This window comes from Carettochelys insculpta, chromosome 2, assembly GCF_033958435.1.
Source record: "Carettochelys insculpta isolate YL-2023 chromosome 2, ASM3395843v1, whole genome shotgun sequence".
In the NCBI taxonomy this organism is placed as follows: Eukaryota; Metazoa; Chordata; order Testudines; family Carettochelyidae; genus Carettochelys; species Carettochelys insculpta.
In genome coordinates this window covers 261,976,121-262,000,174 of record NC_134138.1, presented here as the reverse complement: position 1 = coordinate 262,000,174, position 24,054 = coordinate 261,976,121, and positions in this window count along the sequence as shown.

The following is a 24,054-nucleotide window of genomic DNA, read 5'->3' as shown; positions in this document are numbered from 1 at the left end:
GTGGCAGTAAGACTGCTGGGGGCATATCTCTGGTTCTTTGTGCTGGAATAAGCTTGGCCATTCTAAACATTTTTTTCACAGTGAATTGTGGGAGAACTTATCTTTCCTTTGTGGTCAGACACTGAGAACTATGGGAAGGCACTTAGGCTATGTCTATGCTACAGAGTTATTTTGAAACAGCTATTTAGATATATCTTATTTTGAAATAATACAGCTACACATGAAAGCTGCGTCTACGCTACCCCTTCCGAAAGGAAGGGGTATGTAAATGCCATGAATTGAAAATGCTAATGAGGCATCGATGTGAATATTCAGTGCCTCATTTGCATAATGGCAGCCACCCGGAGCATCGAAATTGCTGCTTTCAGATTGAAAACTAGCCTTGTAGATAGGGTTCCTTCAAAAGCACCCATCTTCCCAATTTTTCTACAGTCAATATAGCAAGCGATTGCAATATGGGTTAGCTTCTTGGGCATCAAATTCAGCACACTTTGTGGTTATACTGCAAAGCACTGACCATGTTCTCTATATTTGATGTGGAGAAACTTTCCAATATAAGAACATGCTTTGCCTTGCAATTCACCAACACTCAAGCAGACTTTCAGTATATACAGTAGGGGTTGTGGCCAAGGACCTGTCCTGGATTCAGGAGTTCCAGTCTGAAAGTCTAGCTCTTCACAGACTTCTATTTGGACTTAGTGCAAGTCATTCAACCACTCTGTGATTGAGCTCTTGATATAGAGACAGTAATACTTTGTCTTCCACCTTTTCTCCCCACGCTTTGTCTTGTCCATCTCTTCAGCAAATGGACTGTTCCTTATTATGTTGCTCAATGCAACTGGGCCTGTCACGGTGCCTTCCTACCCTGTAGCACTCCTGCATGGTGGACATTTCCTGTCTCAGTTTCCTCCTCAGCAAGGTCTTCTGTCTCTCTGAGGGATTCACATAACTCAGCTGGCTGGCGGGGTCACTCTGAATTCAATCCACTTTTGGAGTAACAAAATCTCAGAGAAATCCCAAAGCACTTGTCCTGACTCGAGCTCCTCTTCAGCCCATCTGTTCTCCCTTCCCAGTCCCTTCTGAGTTCTTTTCAGACTGACCCTGAGATACACCTTCAATTTCCCTCACTGTCTCCTGCACACACTTCCTCAGAGCCTTCCACAGAAGCATTTCCATGCTCAGAGGTGTTCCTCCGCCCTTTTAAAGAAATCACTTGGCTGATCAGGACCAGCTGTGTGTGGAAGCTAATCTAGCATAGGTATGACTGAGCCGAAAAGTGGGACATAACTTCCTACTTAGAACCAGACCCAGACGAAGGGCCAGAGCTAGTTTATATGCCATCCATTTGAATGTGCTTTATCCATATGGGAAGCTCCTCCTCCAAGTGTTCTCACCAGACTTTTCAGCCAGACTTCTCTTTAGTTTTCTTTTTTCTTCCGAGGTGTCCTGTGAGGCCAACTCTACTGTTGCCAGCCTCTCTTGCCAATCTTTTGTTTCCACTGGTCCCACTCCCCTTTAGCCCCTGCTATCCATCCTCCAGGTGTTTTCATCTGGTGCTCTATCTTACCCCTGGCTACATACCCAAGAGCAACATGTTTCTCCACCTCCATCCTTCCTCCTATCTGTGGTGGCAGCTGGAGCCTGGGCCCCTTTGAAATGCTGCAGCAGAACTATTGCACTGCTCTGCATGTGGCTCTGAGAGAGTGTGGGAAGGCCTCAGGGCTGACTGCCCTAAGCCCCACCCTCTTCCCCCCTTGGCCCTGCCATTTCTGGAGCAGAGAGCTAAGATCCCCTCCTCCTTTGCCTCTGGCAGCTGTTGGCCCCACTAAGTGGGGTCAAAGTAACTAAATCAACACAGGTGCGGCAGAGCCCAGTTACCCTTAAAGAACCATCCAACCCGTGACAGGGCCTTGTGGGTACTACTATGATATAAATAATATTAACCACTGAGCTTTTTTCTCTCTATCCATTTTCTTTTTAACTATATATATATATATATATATATATATATATATATATTTCTCATCCAGCCACATCCTACATATTCTACAATTGTATCTCTTAGCTTCCATTTTGTGTTCCTAAGAGTACTTGGTGGGAAGAGCGCTGATCATCTTCTGCACTGTACTATAATAATCTCTTCATCATATTTCACTATCAAATGTAAGGTTAAATACATTATATAGACATTTTAGGTGTGAGACTTGCAAGGTTAATGCAAGTACAGCAATAACTGCTCTTTGAGTATAATTATGCTTTCTCTGTGTGCATGGCTATAGCTTCTTTCTATCCATCAGTACTATATAGGGAACTGGCCTGGATATTAGTTTTGGGAATTAAAATATACAACATCAATTTCCTGAAATCAAAATAGAATCTACCAAATATCACGTGCAAAGGGAGATTGTTGCCAAATATGTATTTCCAATTTTATTATTGTAACTAATTCATAGTTAGCTGTGACATAGTACTAAATATAATATGTAAGACTGTCGTTTGAAGCTATCATTCTAGTCATAAGCTTGAAGTTCAGTAAAATAAACAATATTTCAAGAATTCAAAAGTTGAAGATAATGGTAGTGTAGTTCTCCTTTGCTGTCTTGGAGGTAGAGTGGTGCTGAACAATATGTGACCAGGAAGTAGGTTTCATAGTAGGAAATGTGGATGTTTTCTTTCAGAGTCGAATTTGATGATGAAGCCTGGTATTTTATTTGATAGAGATTTGTTTATTTACAAGTAATGTAGCAAGACCTGCTTCTTTGAATGCAGGAGGAACCAAATCAGCCCCAACCCTGGAAACTTCCTCCAAGCTTCTTCAGGGTTACAGCTGCTAGGCTTTCTTCTTGCTTCTGAATCTCACTCAGATGCTTATGTGTCCTCATTCTCCTTCTGTCTCACTGGCTCTCACATATGCCCTTACCCATACAGTACTCAGTGAAACCTCTCCACCCACTTAGGGGTGGTGGGTACCATAGTCTGGGGAAGATCAGAGAAAGTACTGATGAACCCATGAAGCTAAATAGTACATGTTGCCTTTTCCAGGGTGGCTTTGGGTCTGGGGTGAGGAGGAGAAGTGTAGCATGGCTGCAGCTGGCCTGGGACCCCACCAGGCAGGTAGGGGTGGGCATAGGGGTATTCTGGGCAGATGGGGATGGCTAAGACTTCAGCCAGTCCCAGGGCTCCTCTGGTTGAGAGGGACTCAGGGCTCTGGCTGCAAGGGTGTGCGAATGCAGGAGGGGAGGCAATGAGGGTAGAAGGAGCGAAACAAGGGGGTTGCCTCCCCAAATGTGGTTCCACCGACCATTCATGCACCCATTCAGTCTGAAACTCCACGGTGTGTTCACAATCCCATTTTTCTTAGGTCGAGGGCTTTGGATTAAATTTATTCTGACTGTTTTGTTAGCTGAGGAGTATGTTCACACCCAGTCTCAAAGAGGTTTGGGATCTAGGCAGTCAGCAGTATCTCTCAGCATAACTAAAGGCTTGTAGTCAAACAGAAGTTACTGAGCTCAATAGAGGAGTGTCTGGGTAAAATTCGATGGTTTGTGTTATGCAGAATGTTTTACACTAAATGATCTAATATTTCCTTCTTACCTTAACATCTATGCATATGAATCTATAAATATGAGTTTATGACTATGTTGTGCAACCCCTGAGGTGCAGAACAGGCAGGATCTGCCTTCTATGTCTATCAAGTTAAAGTATTTTTGTTCTGAAAAGACCTGGTCCTTCACCGCTCAAGTTAATGAGAGTTTGTTGACTTCAGTTGGTTCTGCATCCAGCTGATAAATTTGAAAAATGAATGTAATAGAACTTGGCATATTATTACCCCAGAACAAGATTTAATTGCCTTAATTAATTTATTCAGTTTTGGGTTTGAAAATACACCCCTCCACAATATAAGTCTTTAAAATACAAATACATTTCCAGCTGGCTAACGAACTGCATTAAATAATCCTTCAAATTACAGTACTGCCAATTTCAACTGCTCAAAAACCATGAGTCAGGCACTAAAAAAAGCATGATTGGCTTGAAAATAATGGGTGAAATCTTGGCTCCTTTGAAGTTAATGGCAAAATTAATTTTATGTTCTTTTTATTGGTCGTATGGTTTCTGAGCCTTTAAGATTCTCTCACTTCATCTGCCCAAATTCATCTCTGCAAACATGAGGACTAAAAACTCACTTCCCTGTTTTACATGTAGGCTGTGATTCTCACCTATTCCAGGGACTCCAGCAGCTGAGCAGTTAGGCAAAACAACATAGATTATGAGACTCATGATACAATTAGGCATGTTAGCAACACTACATATATGCATCCTTTTAATCTATACCCTGAGAGAGAACCTATGAAAACAGATATGCCTTACAGTATGCTAACTTGGATCCTCTTGGACTAGGTGCAAGATGGAGGAATAAATTCCAGAATAAAGGATCCATGATAGAAAATATTTTAACTTTGTTCTTCCTGTGTTTAAATGGGGCTCAGGAACTACAGCTGTTGCTACTTGCTGTGCTATCATATAAGGGGTGAGTCAGGTATATTTTTAGCTTTGTTCTGAAAATGACTCTAACTGTTCATTACAGATGAACTGCTATGGTCTGAAGAAGTGGGTCTATCCCATGAAAACTCACCACCTAATAATTTTGTTAGCCTTTAAAGTGCTACTGGACTGCTTTTTTGTTTTGACAGTAAATAAAGACTAACACGGCTATCTTTCTACTACTGTTCATTTTCTGTTACTCTTGATGGGAGTTGCCCCACATGTAACATTATCAGAAAGTAAATCTCTGGGCAGTGGAGGCCTCTTCTAAGGCAGAGATGAGCAAAAATAAAATAAAATAAAATATAAAAAAAGTTGAAGGGAAGCTGAAAGGGAACAAAAGTGAGAAGGAGTATCAGGAGAGACAGGAAGTATTTTAAAACAAATGCAAATCTTAATTCTCAAACTTAAATATGTAAAAGTGTCCATTTAAAAAGATATACCAAGTTGCATGGCTATGGTGTTTAATAATTAATGTCTCTTTTAATAGCGCTAATAAATTTGGGCGTCCTCAAAATCTTGTTGCATACCACTGACTGCTTCATGCAAAGACTGCAAGCTCTTAAGAGAAAGTAGCACCTGTGTTAAAATGTACACTGCTGACATCTTTCCCAGGTACATCAATTATAATTAAAGACTAATAAGAATGCCAAAATGGACTTCTCAGGCACTTTCATGCAGAGGCCCCAGCATTTAAAATTAAATCCATTAATTGTAACTACTGTACTTTTGTGATCCCTCAGGTAGTGCACAAACTAATTCATTGCTTTTGCAGTCATGCCAGTCTTTGTTAATTAAGGGTCTTGATTTATTTAACTTGAGTAGGTTGCACAAAACTGGACTGATAAAAGGTCATGAGTTCATTTTGTTCACGACAATTTGGAATCTGATAATGAAAAATGTTTCCAAGAGCCTGACAAAAATTGATTTGAGAAATGGACCTAATTATTTCAAGAAAACTCTATATTTTCCTCAGCCCAGCAGTTTGAAAGTTCATAAGTTAAGAAGCTCTTTGCACTGTGAATTGGCTGTGAAATATATTTGAAAATAAGGTGCGCTTTTTAAAAGTTGGCATGTCGAAGCCTCCTGAGGAAACTGCCATGCTTCTATCATGTGATTTTATTTCTTCTTTCTTTTTATCTGCATATGTGGTCCCCTTCCCCAGAGCGTTGTCGTGTGTCACAAATATAAATGAATTTGTTCTCATGACAAAGTTATAATCAATGTTTCTGTGATGTTGGAATATTATTATTCCCACTTTGCTGATGCAGGGAACTGCAGCAGAGAGACAAAGAGTCTGTGGTAGAAATGAAAAATTAAACTGGATTCCAGAATTCCAACCTAGTGCCTTAATGAGCAGAGACTCTTGCTACTGCTAGGAGTTGGTGAGCATGTACTGCAGCAGATCATAGTAAGGGTACAATTTTGTCACTGAAATCACAGAATCCATGGCTTCCAAAGACTTCTGTGACTTCAGCCCCAATGGCGATGACCTGCATGGTCCTGCTGTGTCGCACAGAGGCAGGGAGGTGTGAGGTAACCCTGCCATCTGAGGTGGCAGGTTTCAAGCTCTCAGCTGATGTGGGCAGCAGGAGGATGCTCCTTAGCTGCTATAGGCAGGGGAGTACCCTGTAGCTCTAGGCTGCTGTGGTGGATGGGGGATCCCCAAAAATCCCTGCCACTGGGGAGTAGAGAGGGAGACCCCTGCAGCTCTTGGTTACCATGAACAGGTCGGAGCAGCAGCAGGGGGATCCCCGCAGTCCCCTGCAACTGGGGAGGAGGTAGAGGGAAACTGCAACTCCCCTGAGCTGTGGAGGACAGACAGATCCTGGATAGGGGAGGCCCCAGAGCTCTCATCCACCCCGTAGTCCCCCAGTGGATAGTGTCATCCACTGTTTTATTTTTAGTAAAAGTCAAGGACAGGTCATGGACTTCCATGAATTTTTTGTTTATTGACTGTGACCCGTCCATGACTTTTACTACAAACACTCATAACAAAAATCTTAGTCTTACTCATAAGCCAAATGCCATCTGTTACAAAAATTACTAGAAGAATGTCAATGTTGTAAAATGATTGTAGATTCAGTACTAAAGGAAAAATAAAAATCTACATAACTGTTTCTGCGAGAACAACAAGTAGTCCTGTGGCACCTTATAGACTAACAGATATTTTGGAGCATAAGCTTTTGTGGGCAAAGAGCCGCTTCATCAGATGCATGGGAAGCGGGTCTTTGCCCATGAAAGCTTATGCTCCAAAATATCTATTAGGCTATAAGGTGCCACAGGACTTCTTGTTGTTCTCAAAGATACAGACTAACATGGCCACCTCTCTGATACTTAACGGTTTCTGACACTTTATCTCAATGCCATGCTTGTGATGGTGCATTATGTAAGTAATTCTGTACTTAGCTCTTTTATTGTGCTTCTGTGCTTCAGATTTCAAAACAATTTACAAAGATGTTAAGTACCATTGCTCCAATTTTATAGATGGGGAATCTCAGATATTATGAGACTTGCCCAGATTCACACAGTGAGATACTGGGAGAGGTGGGAGTCGAATCCAGAGACTATGGCTCAGCACCTCAGAAATATTTAGGCTCTGAACATCCACTGAAAAGCTCAGAACCCAAGTACGTGTGTGGATCTGGACCTATCTATTTAGGTGGCGTAACTATCAGAGCTCGACTAAACTTCAGAGGGACGCTGGTGATTGACACCTGCTGAGGAGCTGTCCCCAGATCTCTTTTCCCCTAGTCAAGTGCACTGGACCTGCTTTCTCCCTGTACTTACACCATTAAGAATATTTTTTACTGTATAGAAAAGCTGGAACCAGACCTGTGGATCTGAGTAACCTGAACTTTGGGATGATCATACCCACCTTTATAGAAAGGGCATATAGGATTTAATGTGGAGGAAACCAATATGGTCTGAAGTAAGCAGGATGAAGTTTAATAAAGACAAATGCAAAGTGCACCACTTAGGAAGGAACAATCAGTTTCACACATACAGAATGGGAAGCGACTGCCTAGGAAGGAGTATATCAGAAAGGGATCTAGGGGTTATAGTGAACCACGAGCTAAATATGAGTCAACAGTGTGATGCTGTTGCAAAAAAAGCAAACATGATTCTGGGATGCATTAACATGTGTTGTGAGCAAGACATGAAAAGTCATTCTTCCACTCTACCCTGCGCTAGTTAGGCCTCAGTTGAAGTATTGTGTCCAGTTTTGGGCACCACATTTGAAGAAAGATGTGGAGAAATTGGAAAGGGTCCAGAAAAGGCAACAAAAATGATCAAAGGTCTAATGAATAAGACTTATGAAGAAAGGCTGAAAGAACTGGGCTTGTTTAGTTTGGAAACGAGAAGATGGAGGGGGGACACGGTAGCGGTTTTCAGGTATCTAAAAGGGTGTCATAAGGAGGAGGGAGAAAACTTGTTCTTCTTGGCCTCTGAGGATAGAACAAGAAGCAATGGGCTTAAACTGCAGCAAGGAAGGTTTATGTTGGACATTAGGAAAAAGTTCCTAACTGTCAGGGTGGTCAAACACTGGAATAAATTGCCTTGGGAGGTTGTGGAATCTCCGTCTCTGGCGATATTTAAGAACATGTTAGATAAATGCCTATCAGTGATGGTCTAGACAGTACTTGGTCCTGTGATGAGGGCAGGGGGCTGGACTTGATGACCTCTCAAGGCCCCTTCCAGTCCTAATATTCTATGATTCTATGAATATGGGTCTACAGAAATTTAATAGGATTCTTCAAGAATGACTCTTAAGAGCTACAGTATTAGGTTGTACAGGTTTCATGAACCATCCCATAAAATTCCACAGTCTAGATTTAACCCTACTCAATTTTACAGCATGCTTAAAAATTCTGTAGGGAGGTGTTAGTTTGCTCTTAAATTTTTTAAGACTTTTCCATAAGGCCAGACAAGGTTAAGGCTACCTTCAGCATCTACCTTCTCCCCCATAAGAGATGCTCACTATAAAGAAAGTTTCTGTGCAACTACATAGTGATTTGGAAACATATTTGCACCCAGTTTGCACTGATATAAATGATTACACAAAGGCCTGGGTAACCTAGAAGCAGGCCTTCTGAACATTAATGCAAACTGAACGTGTTCCTTTCTGTTAGGTAACTCCGAAGCTGTTGTGTGCATCTGTCTTTCTACTCATCACCTAACATGGTGCAAAGCTGGGACCTCATGAAATTAAATAGTGAAGAATTTCAAAAACTCATTTCGAAACTTCTCTTCCAAATGTTTACAAATGGTAAAGTTGCTTTTCAGCAAAGCTGTCTCTTACATACACATATCGGTCTTGCTGAAACTCATGTCATAGTCCAAACAGGGGAATTCGTGAAATTGGAATTAAAGCCACATTTGAAGGGTTTTCTTCTTTAAAGGTTTGTTACTCAAGTGGGGACATAAGAGGGACATTTTAAATGGGCACAAAAAAGGATGAATAGGTTCACATGAATTCAATGAAAAATGAGGTGGATATTTTTTAGCCAAGAGCTAGATTTACATTGTCCCAGAATAGATGTGTCACTGTCAACATAAAAGTAATATGTTGAAATTTGCCTGGAATGGCAATTCATATAAAGCTTACATATGGGGATATTTTCCAGTTATGGTCAGTTGTACCCTATTTGTACTTCATGTGTATCCTTAAATATGAAGGTACATTTGTGCTGATTTGATTGTATTGATTTTGTGGCTGGGATTGTCAAAACTACCTGTGATTTGCATGCCTTATTTTTATTAAAATTGATGGGAATCTGTATCCATTTCTCCTATGTGACTGTAAATCTCATTTTTTATTTTTATTTTCTTTATTTTGATTTCTGCGAAACAGACCTACCTAGATGATTATACATGTTTACAATCTAGAATTTAAAATAAAAATCACAAAATCAAATAGACCACCCTTTTAATAATACAATAAAAGTCAAAGAATGCAGGGAGATCTGCATCTCAGGGAGCAGGAAGGGATCTTGGAAGGTCATTAAGTCCACTCCCCTCTGAGGGAGACCAAACCCTCATTGAGGGATTTTTTTTTTTATTTATTTACCCCAGACCCCTAAATGGCCTCTGCAAGGATTGAGCTTACAATCTTGGGTTTAGTAGGCCAATACTCAAACCCCTGGCCTATCCCTCCCTCCTACAAGAATGCCTCCCTATCACAGTAGTAAAACTATAGTAAGTCTTTAATTACTTCCTCCCCAAATCTCCAGCAAAACAAATGGGCTTTGTAAGATCTTAAATAATTTGAGCTCTGGAGGAACGAATGTGGACACCTAGCTTGACATTCATATACAATGGTGTGTTTGCAGGGCTGGCAGTTTACTGGTAAACAAGGCAAATCTGATGTGCAACTCACTGGGGCTGTCACTCAGGAAAGCATTTAAGCACATACCTAAGTCCTTCCCCTCTAAGGAAAGAGCCCAAGCACGTTTGCCTTGCTGTCAGAAGAGGACTTAGCAATCACTGTAGGCAACTAGCTGAGTGTGAACTCCTCGCACAGGCATCGACTCTGTACATATTCTGGGCCTGCAATACTCAAGGACAAAAAATAATGGTTGCTCAGCACACACCAGCCACAGCTGCTCTCTGTTTCTGTTCATCAGCTGCTGGGGGTGGGGTGGAGTGGGGAGCACCACTGCTTCTGCCCAGAAGATGATGGAGTTTGTCCTGCCACCAAACAGCTCATAGTGGGTGGAGGCACTACCAAATATCTGACTGGATGTGCTGGTGCCCCCCCCCCACCATAGTAGTTTGATGACTCAGGGAAGAGCTTGGAAAAGAGTAGAGGGCAGAGGGTGGGCAGGGCCAGGGGAGAGGTTGGCAAAGCAAGGGCAGTGTGATGGGGTTGACTAAGCTCTGATGCTCCCTATTGAGTCCAGGGGCCTTGCCATCCCCTATCCCTTCAAGTGGTCCTCACGGCAGGATAGAGCAGCTGTCTCTGCTGCAGCCAATCAGGGCCCAGCCATCTGATGTAAAAGAAGATGCTAGGCAAGGGCCTGGTAGTTCCTCACAGGATTTGACCCAGGTAGGTGTGTGCTTGGGAGACTAGCAGCACTATGGACAGCTCCAAGTGTGAGCTGAATTTAGGCCTGGGTAAGGCCCAGGTCCAGTGGCAGGAGATTGGTGACCAGCCCAGCATAAACCAATAGCACTTGTGAACAGAGCTCATTGCTTAGGTACCATGTCCAGTTCTAGTGTACACATTTCCAAAAGGATGTTGACCAATTGGAGAGCATTCAGAAAAGAGCTTCAACAATTATGCAAGGCCTGGTAAACCTGCCTCACAGTGAAAGATTAAACATCTTTTCTCTATTATGTTTATAAAAGAAAGGGTGAAGACATGACTGTGGTGAAGTCTCTGAGAAGCTAGATGGGGAGATGGCTATTTAATGTAGAAAACAAAAGCATAATGAGGTCCAATAGCTGGAAGTTGATGCTAGACAAATTGAGATTAGAAATAAGGATCAAAATGTTAATATTGAGGATAATCCTAGGAGTGTGGTGTATTCTATGATTGATGTTTTAAAATCAGGATTGGATGTCTTCTTAAAATACATGTTCTTGTTCAGCCAGAAGCTACCACCTGGATGCAGGAATTAACAGGTGAAATTCCATACCCTGTGTTATGCAGAAGGTCAGACTAGATTATCATAATATTTCTTTTGGACTTTGAATCTGTGACTATGAAGTGATTTGAGATTCTTGATTAGAAGGTGCTATTGAAAAGCAAAGTATTATTGCTCTTGAAGGTTCTATTTTTCTGATTGTTCTAAAACCTTTGGGAATATGTATTGAAGATACTGTGGACTAGAGACATTGGTAAAAATATCCACTGGCAATAATGTTTTTCTTGCACACTTAGAGCCTTTCTAATCAGGCCAACATGACATGAAATAAGTTTCAGAAGGGTAGCTGTGTTAGTCTGTATCCACAAAAACAACAAGAAGTCCTGTGGCACCTTATAGACTAACAGTTATGAAGTTATGTTATAGACTAATAGTCTGTAAGGTGCCACAGGACTTCTCTTTGTTTTTGGCATGCAATAGTTACTTTAGTACAGAATCCACTTGCAGCATTATAGTTCCTTGACCTGGTTACAACACAGTTCCATTTTTGCAGTATGGAAGGATCCTTGTCTGGGGTTCATTACTTCTAATTCAGATAGCAGTATTAGTAATGTAGACAAAGCCTTTAGGCCTTAATAATTCCAAGAGTTACTGCTGCATCTGGCCTTGACTCTGGGATAAATTCTTTGTATCTAAAAGATTTACTATCCTAACTATATCTGTATCTCAATTTAATGAAAATGTTAAGGATAATTTGATGGTCTGTTGCCAGTGTAATTTTAAATAACATGTCTTTATTCTTTGGCAACATACGCTGGCACTCATTTATAACTGAAGGAAAGTGCTTAAGTGAAGTACTCTTTATTATTGTCTTGCCAATATCATGTCTAGTAGAAAAGGCATAGTGTCAGAGTTTTATTCAGAATAAATAAAGAAGATGTGGTAGACAACCAAACAAAAAACCTGGCAGTCCATATTTATATCAAACCTTAATGAATATTACTAGAAATCAGAAATTGGCCTAACACAGCACTTGGATAGACCTCAGATCTTGACTCTTATAAATTAGAATACTAGGCACTGTGGTAGAAGAAAGTTGCCGCAGCTCAGGAAAATGCAGCACATAGTGAAACACTGTGTGCATCATGGCACTGAATATGAGTTTGCTGAGGCTACATAAAAGCTCAGGACATCTAGCCGTAACTATGGAGATATAGGAAAGTCAAGATGAATTTGTGAGAACTTGGCCATCAGCTTCTGAAGAATTGTATGGTTGCCAAATAAATTCTTAATTGGCCATCCTTTTTAAGTGCTGAAAGAGGTGATGAGAAAAATGCACAGAACAGGATTACTACAGTAACAATGTGTTGCAAATGCATTATTTTTTGCTTTGTTTAGTGGTAATGTGTTTTTATTGTAAACTCAGAGTATGTAAGTAGTACTAATAAAATGAATCAATGGCAATATTACCAATATGGGCAATATTTCTTTGCTTTTTAATGCCATATAATTTTTTAAAAATGTGTTAAATGAGAATTTATTAAAACTATTAAATTTGCCACTGAGAGAGGCAAGGCTGGGCTGGTAGCTTAAAGTAACAATAAGTCACTAATGTAAGTAGCTACCAGAATATAGAAGTTAACATGTTATTTTCAGTAAGTGTTACATTTACAGGCATAAATCAGCACTCAGCAGTCCATTAACTGAAGGTCCTCATTAATTCTTGGGAAGGATGTTTCTTTTGTTTTCATTACTGCCAATAACCCAATCAAGATTCCTGACTCTGGTCTGCTCAGTGTTGATGATATGCTGCTGATACATAAAATTTACATTAAGGCCTCGCTACTGAACAGTGCAGACATGGAGTGTTGCCTGCAAAAGTGCAAAGTAAAAAGAAATGTGCAGGTCAGGGAGTATAAGAAAATGTGATTCTACATTAATCAGAAGACCGTTATACAGCCACGGTGTTTCTCCTGTTTTTCAGTATTGGGAGTTAGGCCTAGGAGGGAATGCATAGTTAAATGTCTCTGTAGCAGAGGCAGTGCTAGTTCTTAGGGGACCCTGAGCAGGAATATTCCACCCCCCTTTCATAAAAAGTGAAGATGTGTCCCCATGAGCTGACTGGGGCCCTGAGCAATCATTTAGTCTGTTGATGTCTAATGCCAGTTCTGCTATATAGTATGATGAGGACTGTAGTTTTTTCCTTATGTCCTCAGACATGACTTCTCTAGTCATGCCTTTCCTCATTTGCATCCTGTGCACTTGTGAGTGCACTACAGTCTGTGGTAGGATGTGATCAAGACACAATAAGTCTTTCTATCACTCTGCTCTGAGCTGATTCAGTTTTGGGCCCCACATTTCAAGAAAGATGTGGAGAAATTGGGAAAGGTCCAGAGAAGAGCAACAAGAATGATTAAAAGTCTTGAGAACATGAGCTATGAGGAAAGACTGAAAGAACTGGGCTTGTTTGGTTTAAAAAAGAGAAGACTTAAGAGGTGACATGCTAGAGGTTTACAAGTGCCTAAAAGACTGTTACAAGAAGGAGGAAGAAAAATTGTTATCCTTGGCTTGTGAGGATAGGACAAGGAGCAGTGGGCTTACATTGCATCAAAGGACATTAAGGTTGGGCATTAAGAACAACTTCCTAACTGTCAGGGCAGTTAAACACTGGAATAAGTTACCAAGGGAGGTTGTGGAATTTCCATCACTGGAGATATTTAGGAGCAGGTCAGTGAGATATCTATCAGGGATCGTCTAGACAGCACTTGGTCTGGCTGTGAGGGCAGGGGACTGGACTCGATGACCTCATGGGGTCCCTGCCAGTTCTAGGGTTGTATGATTCTATGATTGCACCAGTTAGACATACCCATTCTAGTTTTACCTGGAATAGCTTGGCTAAAAATAGGAGTGTAGATGCATTGACATGGGTTTCAATGCAGGATAGCAACCTGAGTACATACCAAGGGTACTCTGTGTATTTGTGCAGCCCAGGCTGAAGCCTACGCCACCATGTCCATGCTGCTCTTTTTAACCCGTGTAGTACATGTGTGTCTCCTGCTGCTGCAGTCACACTTTGGATTACCGTGTGGTCATACCTTGAGAGAGTAGACAGTCAGGGAGCTTATAATTTATTTCCATACAGTGCAAATGAATACACCCACCACTTAGCCTTGTTTCTGCTCATACACAGTCCTCCCTCATACTTGCACTGAAGCAGAACAACATTGCACACTGCTAGACTCCACATATGGCTTGTAAAATCAAGGCCAAAAGATATTTACATTCATGCAGTTTTCTACATATTTTGCAATAGATTATAACAAGTAGAAGAAAACACTGTGTACCAGTGCCATCTACCGGATAGAATCAGAGGTGCTCAACAGTGTGTCATAGGCCCTCTGGGGATGTGAGCTCTGTTTCTTCAAATCTCTACCAGGAAGCAGGAGAAGGGGCTGGAAGAAACAGAGGAAGAATCAATTTAGGGTAAATGACAATGTACATGTTCATATTCTATGAAGTTTCTTGTTCATCATTATTTTGTTTATTCACATTTCTTGTATAACCACAGGAACCCATTCAGATTTCCTAATCTGCACAGTAAAAGTTATAAAACAGAGAAACAAAACATAGCCTACCTCTTCTCCAACAGCCCTTGAAGAATTAAAATATGAGTTCTGCGACAGTGTGCCCTGAAGGTTAACAAATCTCAACTCTGGTGGACCAAGATGAGCAGAAGGGAATGAGTGCCAAAGCTGAGGACCACTCTAGGTGGCCCTGCTTGAGTTACATTTTCATTTTAAGTTGCTTAAGTAAGGATGAGAGATGCCAAGTCTAAGCAGACTCGGGTTTTTCTCCTTTAACTGCCATTCAGCCTGAAGCACACCCAAGTTTCCCTTTTTTTTAAATTTGTTACCTACCAGCTCTGTGTTTTGGGGGGAACCAGGGTATAACACTAATGGAAGACATACACACCCCCTCCTGGGGCCTCATCTTGAGCAAAAGACAAAACACTGAAACTGGCAGGGGTAGACCTACCTAAATCCCACCAGCAAGGGGGATTATTAAAGAACCACCCCAAGCCTCATCTGCATTGGGCATAGGAGAGAAAACCACTCCATTAGTATACAGAACAGAGAAAAGCACAAATTGCACTGAATTGTGGGATACAGAAACAAAGGAGCACTACCTAGCAGGAAATCTCTGCCTTGGACACTAATGAACCCATGCCTAGATCAGCAATTATCAGACCAATTTTAGTAATAAATCCTCTATTGGTATCCAAAATACTGAAATTGCCTAACTGTATTATGAGCTTCCTCAAAGGAATACCACCCATAATCAGGAATGATATGTTTCCACTGTCTAGCCTAAACAGTGCAACTTTAGAATATTCCTTTCAATCGTCTATTGACCCATAAACAAATCCAGCATTTCTTCTTGAACCACTGTTTTTTCCCTACAAAAATTCCTACTGATGCCCAAGTAAAGTGTTCTAATGCCTGGATCTAAACTCTGCATCAGTTCCATTGGGACTTCATCTTTTCACTGATTATGCTGAGGACTCTGCTCTGCCTGTCACCAACACTTTGGACCCCAGCTACTGTCGTCATCTGGTTACCCTGATCAATTAATGCTTCATGGAGCGGTGAGATATCTCTCTCTTTCTCCTTCTTTAGGTAGCCTCCTGATCCTGTCTTATGAGATCATTTATGGTTTGTTGGCCCAAATAACATTTGTACTCATATTTAAGTTAGATTTAATATTGTAACTGTTTTGTTTATTTGACTCCCTGTGTATTGATATTACCTGAAATAAATAGCAGGTATAGTTAAGCTGGGTGCTTTTCTCTGGGTCTCCCTAGGGGAAGGGATCGCTCAGGGGTTAGAGCAGTGGCCTCGTAAATGTAGGTTTCTGAGTTTAATCCTTAAAGAGACCTTTCAAGAGTTGGGGGTAGGTTACATTTAAAAAAAACCATCAGGAGTGGTGATAGATCCTGCTCTGAGTGCAGGTGACTGGACTCAATGACCTCTAGAAGGCCCTTCTAGCTCTAAGAGATATATGTATGTCTCCATGTTTCTTTCACCACCACCCCTCATTTTAGGGGTGGTGTCTTGGCTTCCCCATTTGCTTTGGTGCAACAGTCCTTGAACTAGCCAGAGTGAGAAATAAAGCTCCATATGAGAACTTAAGTAACACAAGCAGCACACTGATAGAATTATCACTCCCGTATAAGAGTAGCCCTAATAAATGAGCATATCCCAAAGTAACAGACAAATCTGGTAACAAATTGGCTTGCTTAAAAAAAAAGAGAGTTTAGATATTGGGTGTGAATTTATTAAGTATCCAGCATCAGGCAGTAGTTTCTCCAGCACTAGATGGCTGTTGTACATTTTGGAGTAATACTGTACCCTCAAAGGAGTTAACAGTTTCTCTTAGCAAGGATCTAGATACTGTTTACTCTGCTTTACCATCTAGGCGTGGACGGTGTTGGAGTTGCAATCAGAACCCCTGGTCACTGTTCCTGGTTTCATGACTACTTCTTCCATCATGGGCCATCATCACGTGACCAAGAATATGATTTTAACCAACAGAAAATTGGGCCATGCCCCTATAATGGCCTCAACTTCTCTGCAGACCCTTGCCCTTGTGAAGGGCTCATCCTGTAGCAGTTGTACCAACTACTCACTGAACATGGGAAGAAGGGAAAGGAGAACTGAGCAGCAAGGAGACATGAAAGACAAAGGAGTTCGTTGTTTGGAACGATTTGTACAATTTGCACTACTCATGAACCTTGTTTTTGTTAACGGTTTTGTTGTTTGATTATTGTCTTTTTCAAAAACAGGGAGTGAGAGCAAAGTGCATAACTTGTCTACCCCTTGTGCTCCCCAGACAGAGTGAGAAATGCAGCAAACTGTGCACTGTCCCTTTGTTCCCTGATGATGGACAACTGCCAGTGGAAGCAGAAGGAGGGGCACTTACGCTGCCCACCTTCTCTAAAGGGCAGCTGGGGAGTGGGAAATTTGGGGCTGGGTCAGTCCCAGATGGGGAGAGGTGGGAGAAATGTGCCCCCCCTGCGAGCCGCTTTCACCTGCCTGGTGATTTCGACTCCTTTTTGTATGGTTTTATAAGTAGCAATCCCATTCCAGGAGCATACCATTTTTGTAGCACAACCAAACCCTTCTGTGGCTTTGTTATGGCAACAAGAAGCAGTATACTGAATTTGGCGGTCCTAACTCTTAACATTTAGGAGGTGTAGATTTTATTGCTGTCACTGCATCACATCCTATGATGTGTATTTCAAATAATAAAGGTAAACACGTGGAAAGGCACAACTGGGAAATTGTATGCAAACATTATTTTCCAGTATACTACATTAAGCCATATTGTAAATTCACAGTGCTTAGCAGTTCACAAGCAGTGATGTAATTTATAATTGCAATGCACAACAATCTGTCCTCTTACTCCTCTTCATAAGCAGTCATGTCATTCATAACCACAGTGCATGGTAACTCATCTCCCCCAGTCCCACCCACTGGGCCTGCCTCCAAGGTCCATTTCATTGCATGAAGTGACAATACCTCATTTATGGTAAAGACTGTGAAAGCACATTCATAAACATACTTCCGGGGTAGCACACAGTGTCCCTGAGTGGGTTGCCTGAGTGCATCCTACTCCAGGGATGGTAGGGGCATATTTTAGCAGTGTACAGGTTCTGCAATCCATTATTGTCATAATTCCATTCAAGGGCAAATACCTTACCTTTGAAATCTCGAAAAGTATGAAGAGCACAGCAAGCTACAATAATGAGCCCAGCACTGATGACAAAGGCGTCCAAATGTGTCTGTAAATAGTGCCAGAGGGATTTCTGTCTGCCAAACACATTCAGCCACAGTTCTGCACCTGCTGAGTGTGTAATTGAATCTTCATTTTTCTGGGCCCCTGTGTTCATGATGTGATTTTATAAGTTAAGGCAAAAGGGGGTAGGTAGGATTAGTAATTTCATTGATAGCATTGACAGTGTCAGTCAATGGGAATAACATCTCGGTCAGCCCAGGTCTGGATAAATCTTTTGTGAGCCCTGGCACCAGGATTGTTGTCCTGCTGCCCACTCTTCCCATGTTCTGTGCTTAAGAACCACTCCCATTTGGCCTCTCTCCCTCTCTAGGGCCTCACCTGTAAGTCGTACATGAGGAGGGGGCAGAGAAAATCAAGCAGTAGGGGTAGTGAAGACAGCAGAGAGGAGTGAGCAGCAGACAAGGGAGAGGGTGGTGTAAAGGAATGAGTGGAGGGGAAGAGCAGACAGGAGTGAGTAGGTTTGACCTTGGGGATATGGGGCTGAATGGGGGCAGGATGGGGCACAATCCCAATGCCAGGGCCCCTGTTGAGTCTGAGTCTGGTGTCACAGCATCATTGTAAACCTGGTACTGAGCCAGCCCATGCATGTAGACTACTGATTGTCAGGAAATCCTAGTATCATGAAATTTTCCAGTGCATGGCTGTTGGTGTCCATAAATCAGTCTCTGTAGACCACCATGGCCTGTATAATAATGAAATAGCATCAGCTGAAGTTTGTGTCCTCATGTATTCCTTGAGGAGGACTAACTCTGGGCATATGAAGCTCATCAATGGCCTCAGCATAGTTTGGAAATCCCATTCACTCATCAGTTACTTAAGGGAATATTGTTTGTGCCCACTGCCTTAGGGCAGACCACATGACTGATATACTACAAAACCTCCATGACCACTTTACCCATGGATATGTAGCAGCCTGGGGTACCAGGCTGAAGACAATTATAGCAGCTTACTTCTGGACCATTGTGGCCCCCGCTTGTGCCTATTGTGATGGTAAAGGACATGTGGGCTGCTCACACAGCTCCAGAAATGTAGCTTTCCTATTGTGAACATTCTGGGCTCATTTTTGGTCATCCCAGGTCTTTATGATGATACGGTTTCACCAATCTGCATTTGTGGCCTGCCCCAGAAGTTCCAATCTATGCAGGGGGTGTCAGAGGCTATGCTTACAGTTGGAAGCCGCAACAGACAGTTCCAGTTTTTCCACGTCTGGAACATCCTCCATCTCTTGCTCCATTAAGGGCCTTTGGAAGGTCAGAAAACCACCCCCCAGACTTTTCTACCATTGTCTCATGTACCCCTTGCCTACATGCTGAAACAGGAGTGAGAACCTAAGCAAGAGAAGCTCTGCAAATGGTGATTCCTCCATGTTGCCAGATCAGACCAAAAAGACTGCTCAGCAGGAGCTGTTGAGAAGTCGGTGGACTTTGGAAACTTCCTGTAACATGTAGAGTGGATAGTTAGATTTTCCACAGTGCACCACAAACTAGTACACTACTGGGTAGGCCCTGGAAAGTCTAGTAGATGGTAGTTTGACTAGAGTCTGCATACTTCAGTGTGGCTGTTGGAACTCTGTGTTTGGGCACTGGGTCCAGAAAGTCTGAAGCAGGGTCAATATGCAATGTGGATACTCAAACCCTGGGCTTGTAAACCCAAGATCTGTGGATGCAACTTCCTTTAACTCCAGGTTTATTTTACAGTCCAGAATCAAGAATCTGTCATTTCTCCATCACCTTCAAATTTGTGCCCAATTCCACGCTGTCATTCAGAATCAGGTCTGAAACGTCCACCCCTTTTTTCCTCCTCATTCCTTCCTGTGTCTTCTGAAACAAGAAGTTGTCCTGAGACAGTCCAAGAATTTATTGGACATTCTGTATTTTCCCACATTTCTTTTCCAACTAGTGAACTGTGTTCTGGATATTTCTGTTTTCTCTAAGAAGTGCTTAATATGCACCTTCTACTCCTGATTTTTGGGCCCCTGTCATGGTGTCATAGAATCATAGAACTCTAGAACTGGAAGGGACCTCAAGAGGTCATTGAGTCCAGTTCCCTCCCCTCTTGGCAGACCAAACACCATCTAGACCATCCCCAATTGGTGTCTGTCTTGCTCTTAAGTAGCTCCAGCAATTGAGATGCCACAACCTCCCTTGGTAACTTATTCCAGTGTTTAACCACCCTGACAGTTTTTCCAAGGCTATGTCTACACTTGCCCCCTCCTTTGAAGGGGGCATGATAATCAGGGTGATGGGAGATTACTAATGCAGTGCTGTGGTGCATATGCAGCACTTCGTTAGGCTAATTCTCCCCTGCGTCGAGTTTGAAGTGTCAGATTTCAAAGTGCTGGCATGCCGTGCAGATGTAGGCACTTTGAAGTGCCCGCGCTACTTCAAAGTGCCTTTACTCCCCAAATGTTCTTCATGTACATTGCCTCCCCTTTTTATCTGCTTGTCCTTGCTGAAAAGATATACTCCTCTGTACCAACATTCCAGTTATGAGATTTATCCCATCAAACCTCTGTGACAATTAAGTCATAACTTAGCTTCTGCCCTAACGTACAGTTTTTCCTGTATATTCCACAGACTCCGCACAGTTGTCTAAAGACATCTAAGATGTTCAGCAGATTACTGTACTGGTTTCCCCCTTATTGTTTCTGTGACATTATTGTTATTTATTTTCCATTCTCCTCCCCCACAGTTTTTGCTTTAAGGTGGACAGTAGATCTCGGTGGGGACCTCAGCACTGCGTGCTGCTCAAAGTTGCCAGCAGCAAGTTCTCCTCCCTGAAGCTACAGCCATTCTCCTTTCCTGTCTGGTGCCACTGTAGTCTTCTGTGATTGGCTTGCATCCTCCATCCCAGATGTGTTCATTTTTGTGTGAATACATTATGATAAAAATGACAATTATATGAACACATACTATTTTTCCAGAGGACCCATGCAAAGTGGCACTACTGAAGGGAAAGTGCCGCACAGCCCAAGGCCCAAGTTTGGTTTATGTCTGGTTGCTCTGTGGGGATGGTGCATGTATACTCAAGTTAGCACATAGGAGCTGTGAGAAGACAGAGTACCCTCAATGCAGGTGAAGTTAACAGTTCAGAGAACTTAAGCTGCCAATTTCTAATAAACTTTATTGGAATTTTTTTTTTTTTGCTAATTTTATAAGCAATCATGTAAGAATAAATAACAAAGGTGTAAAGATAGGTATGGAATATACTTCAGTCACAGAATATACCTCAGTCACAGTGTTGTGGTAAAACGTGCTAAGGTTAAATTGCTGATTGTATTTTTACCCCATAAAGAATTCTAGACCGAAGATTAAAAGAAAATTTGGACATCAAAGACAGATAGGCTTCCTCTTTAACACAATATATCTGAGTTACAAAATTATTTTGTTTTCTAATAAAAATGATGCTGAAAGGATATATTGGTTTTATTAGGTACAGGGAAATCACAAACAATAATATCTTTTCTAAAGAGTAAATTCATGAAGGAGAAGTTAGCTTCTATTTGTGAAACCAAACCAGTGACTTAAATAACCTTTATAGTCCCAGTTCCTGGAAAATGATGGAAGAAGATGTAGGTGTTTTTGTGTGGCTTGGAAAGAGATAAAATGCTCAGAGAATGCAGAAAAAAAAAGAATATAAGAGAGTTAAGGAACAACGATATTATGTTACAGAGGGATAGCCATGCAAGTCTGTATCTTCACAAAACAAAAAAAGCAGTCCTGTAGCACTTTAAAGACTAACAAAATAATTTATTAGGTGATGAGCTTTCATGGTGAAGACCCACTTCTCCAGATCTGTAAATAGTGCTGAAAGCTCATCACCTAATAAATTATTTTGCTCGTCTTTAAAGTGCTACATGACTGCTCTTTTTTGCGACCCATATTATGTGTTATACAGAAGACACGGACTTGATACATGGTAGAGAAAGCAAAGGAAAGACAGTGAATTCATATTAATGATATTTAAAGGAAGTTAGTTAGTGGATGTATATTCCTGAACTCTTATATTTATATGTAAAATACAAGCCATTCTTTGTCTCCCAGAGTAACTAAAATTGTTTTCTGACTTCTGTTCATTTAAATTCTCAGCTGTAACATCAACATATTTTGTGCACAGTTCCTGTTTTTTAAAAACTAAACAGAGAAACCTCTCGTATGCTTAGCCAGTTTCAATACTTGCAATTTATTCAATATATGGAGTTACAGGCAGACATATATTTATGTTAGTTTCCTTCATTATATAAAAACACACCTTGCATGACCTCTAAGGAATGTGCAAAAAAATCATTAAAATTTGCAAACATACATTCATCAGTTGTACCCATGTCAAGTAGCAATAATGGGAAGTATTGCATACCACCTCCTCAAAGATAACCTGGCCCACAAATGAGCTTTGTATCATCATGATATGTCGGTGAATAAAACTGGGCTCTGTCAGTAGTGTATCTGTCAAAGGCATGCTACACATAAAGCTCACTAGAATCAATGAAGAGATTTCTATTCACTTTAGGGGGCTTTGGGTCCTGCTTTTAAGCCTTGTATGTGAGACTAAGGTGATGTGTTTTGATTGAAATTCACGAGAAATGAAATTTCTTCAAACATCCAGTGGCACCCTTTGGGGTTTCCCAAAGAAAAGTCGGGGCAAACTATGGCTCATGGGTCATCTCTGGCCCATCAGACTTTTCAGTCTGGACCCAAGTTCCTGTTGGGAAGTGTGGCTGCAGTACTGCCAGCCCCTGTGCTCTGAGCTGGGCCATTAGGGGATGGAGAACAAGGGAAGGTGGAGTTCAATGGACATGGGGTAGGGATAGAAGGCAGGGTCCAGGGCCTGCCTGACTGTGAGGCTCAGCCTTCCCCATCTGGTGCCCATGGTGACAAGACCAACACCTGGGGAAGCACAGCAGCACCAACCCCAGTTCCCTAAGTGCCAGTCTCCTTGCTTTTCAGCTAATAATCAGGCCTGGCTCCTTCTAGTCTTCTAGGCTGCGTCTACACGTGCACGCTACTTCGAAGTAGCGGCAGTAACTTCGAAATAGCGCCCGTCACGTCTACACGTGTTGGGCGCTATTTCGAAGTTGAAATCGACGTTAGGCGGCGAGACGTCGAAGTCGCTAACCCCATGAGCGGATGGGAATAGTGCCCTACTTCGACGTTCAACATCGAAGTAGGGACGTGTAGACGATCCGCGTCCCGCAACATCGAAATAGCGGGGTCCTCCATGGCGGCCATCAGCTGGGGGGTTGAGAGATACTCTCTCTCCAGCCCTTGCGGGGCTCTGTGGTCACCGTGGGCAGCAGCCCTTAGCCCAGGGCTTCTGGCTGCTGCTGCTGCAGCTGGGGGTCCGTGCTGCATATACAGGGTCTGCAACTAGTTGTTGGCTCTGTGGATCTTGCACTGTTTAATGAAAGTGTGTCTGGGAGGGGCCCTTTAAGGGAGCGACTTGCTGTTGAGTCCGCCCCGTGACCCTGTCTGCAGCTGTGCCTGGCTCCCTTATTTCGATGTGTGCTACTTTGACGTGTAGACGTTCCCTCGCTGCGCCTATTTCGATGTCGGGCTGCGCAACGTCAAAGTTGAACATCGACGTTGCCAGCCCTGGAGGACGTGTAGACGTTATTCATCGAAATAGCCTATTTCGATGTCGCAACATCGAAATAAGCTATTTCGATGTTGGGTGCACGTGTAGACGTAGCCCTACAGTCCCACCCTTGAGCTACAGCCTTCAAACCACCCTTACAGAGCCCCACCCTTGTTACACCACACAAAGTCCACATCCCCCACCCGCACTCATGTCCCTTCATACAATTTCTGTATTGCTCACAGTGGAAACTCACAAAGCTACATTTTTAATATACATGCTATTGCTATAATGACTTAATTGGTAATAAATAAATGTCAAGAGTAAGTTTGAATGCGATGGATAAGATCTGGAAAAGCAAAGTGATTAGCTTAGGAATGAAACTGAGCATCTTGAAAATGTGTGTTCAGCAGCATGTGGTGGTACGGATGTGAGACATGGGTGATAACGAAACATTCAAAGAGATGGATATTAGCATGCGAGAGGAGTTGTT